Here is a 2457-nt window from a genome sequence, read left to right as displayed (position 1 = left end):
TCAGGGCTATAGTGAAGGGAAAGGGGATACTCCACAGTTTCTCCTTATTATAGCAGTTAGAGGATTTAAAATAGGCCTGCCGGAGAGCATAGCAGCAAAAAACAGACAAAAAGATATAGCATACCGCAGAACTTCAGGTCTCAACCAAGGTATGAGAGAAAAAATAAGGGGGAGGGGTAATATCTACTTCTAAACTTTCTGGAGCATAAACTCCCCTCCCCCGAGCTTGTACAGCACCATGCACAATGGACCAATCCATAACTGAGACTAGATGCTACCACAATACAAATAATAAAAATCCCATGGTCCGAAACTAAGCTGCAATTTCACCAGTTATCTTTATTATCGAGCAAATAGCAATTGCAAAGGGAAAGTAACCATGTATGACTATCTAATTTACATGAAAGTGACATCAAGTTACTGTTGTAGCCTAACAAAAACTGTATTAAAGTAAGAACTTTACCGATGGCACAATGATTAGTATAAATAGGGCATTTCAAGAATAGCTCGTTTGGGATATGCAGAATGATTCTGATAAAGTAAGAGCTGATTTATAGCTTAATTCAAAACACCAATCATAGCTAGTAGGATCTTTTATGAAGTTTGGAAAAAAGTCAAGTTACCATGATGTATTTTATTCTCCCTCACCCCCTTTCTATTCTTGGGCACCTCTTCATTTCTTGATGCAGAAGTGAAAGTGGGGAAACACTGAAAAATATGATGTTTTCTGTATTTCTCACCTGACTACAAGTAAAAAACCAAAACCCAAACAAACAAACAAACAAACAAACAAACAAACAAACAAACAAACAAACAAACAAACATGAAGAAAAGTTTCTGGCTCAGTTTGCAAATTAAGAAGCTTTTGGATAAGGATCGCACAGATATCCAACAGCATGTTCAGTCCAGCAACCTTTACTAACGTGAGTAGGAGAAGGATTACTTGCCTGAGCAGTCCCAGTGATTTGAGGCTGTTGGTGTAAGTAAGAAGCCAATTGGACTGTTCACTTGAATATACATTACTCACTCTAATAAAGGCTGCAATATCAGGCAACCTTTTGCTATTCAGTTGCCATGTTAGTTGAAGACCTCTCTTATGTAATAATCTCTGTGGGAACACATGAGAACAGAATACGACTTTTCTTTGTCCTACCTTGTTTTAAAGAGCTCACAACTTTAATAATGAACCAGAATAGATAGAGGCATATTGCTAAATCTGTTTTATCAATAAGCAACCACCTTCAGGCACCTCCTCATAGCCCCTCACCTCAGTTTCCCTTTAAGTCCCCAGAAATCCCATGAAAGCTTGTGTTCTAGACCATACATAAGTCTCACAGCATAATCCATATAGTCAATTCTCTTCTATCCCTCTGCCAGGACAGTCACCTAAGCTCTCTTCTGCAACACCATTCTCCCTAATGGGAATTCACACAACCTTTCTACTGGAAGTATTTTTGCCAGGGGAGTATCATTCACTCTCCCTGATCCTTTCACAGTTCTGGGCCCAGCTCTTCATCAAGGAGATGTCAGCATGTACTCACCCACTGCTCCCCCTTCCTTCAGCTCTCCCTAGCCCTTGGCTCCAGCTCTTCAGCTTAGACTCCACAGACAACTCCCTTTGCTGCTTCCAGTCCTTTTGCCATTAGCTCTGGATCTCTAACTTGAAGACACCAGCAAGCAAACCCTTCTTACAAACTCTCCTGCCTTCAGCTTTCCTCTAGAAACCATCTGCACTTCCTGGTGGCTCTTAACACCTACATTTTTTCTGAGTAAACCAGTCTGCTCAGATTTTGAGTTCTCTTTCTCACCAGGCTTCTTACAATTCCCCAGGTGCTGTCTCTCCGTCTTAATTGGCTGAGCTAGCCACACCTGGAACAGAAAAGGAAAGCTGAGCTCTGTTTAATGATTCTCAAGGCAATATACTATAGAACTTTCACAGTTGGCATTTTGAATTTTCTGGTAACCTAGCAGGGAAGATACTATGATCACGAAGGTGGTTTTCCCAGGGTGAGGCTCAGCAATTGCACTGTGGATGTGCTGACCCCTGCGATTTCCCCAAATGCAGGAAACTCGACTGCATAATTTGTGGTAGTAGGGGACTGCATTTGTGCTCTCCCCTGGAGAAAAAAAAAAGTAGCTATCTTTTATGGATTATTGGTATGTGACACTATCACCATATACTGCATAAAAGGTCTTTGACTGGTCAGGAGATAAATTAGGGTTATATGAATGTCCAAATTTTGATCTAAGGAGATTAACAATGGTTGAGACCCTATTTTAAGAAGAATTGACTAATTTGTAAACATTGCATTAGTGACTGTGGAGGCCCTATGTTTCCCTGAGGCAAGTTTTATGGGAAAACGTGTATTGTGATTTAAACTGATAGATCACCGCATTTTAACATTAATTGATTATTATTTTTGCCCTGAAGCTTTTTATAATTATTGCTGTGAACTT

The 2457-nt window shown here is 40.1% G+C and overlaps 1 non-coding gene across 1 annotated transcript; it reads left to right on the top strand.

Moving 5' to 3' along the window:
* The first annotated feature begins 1956 nt into the window (after positions 1 to 1956).
* LOC115647339 lies at positions 1957 to 2120 on the top strand. The gene has a single exon (XR_003999294.1). It is a non-coding gene; the product is annotated as a U1 spliceosomal RNA (small nuclear RNA).
* The last annotated feature ends 337 nt before the right edge of the window (positions 2121 to 2457 follow it).

Source organism: Gopherus evgoodei, chromosome 2, assembly GCF_007399415.2.
Source record: "Gopherus evgoodei ecotype Sinaloan lineage chromosome 2, rGopEvg1_v1.p, whole genome shotgun sequence".
NCBI classification, from domain to species: Eukaryota; Metazoa; Chordata; order Testudines; family Testudinidae; genus Gopherus; species Gopherus evgoodei.
The sequence above is the reverse complement of the archived record's forward strand: the minus strand, read 5'-3'. Positions and strand labels throughout refer to the sequence as shown.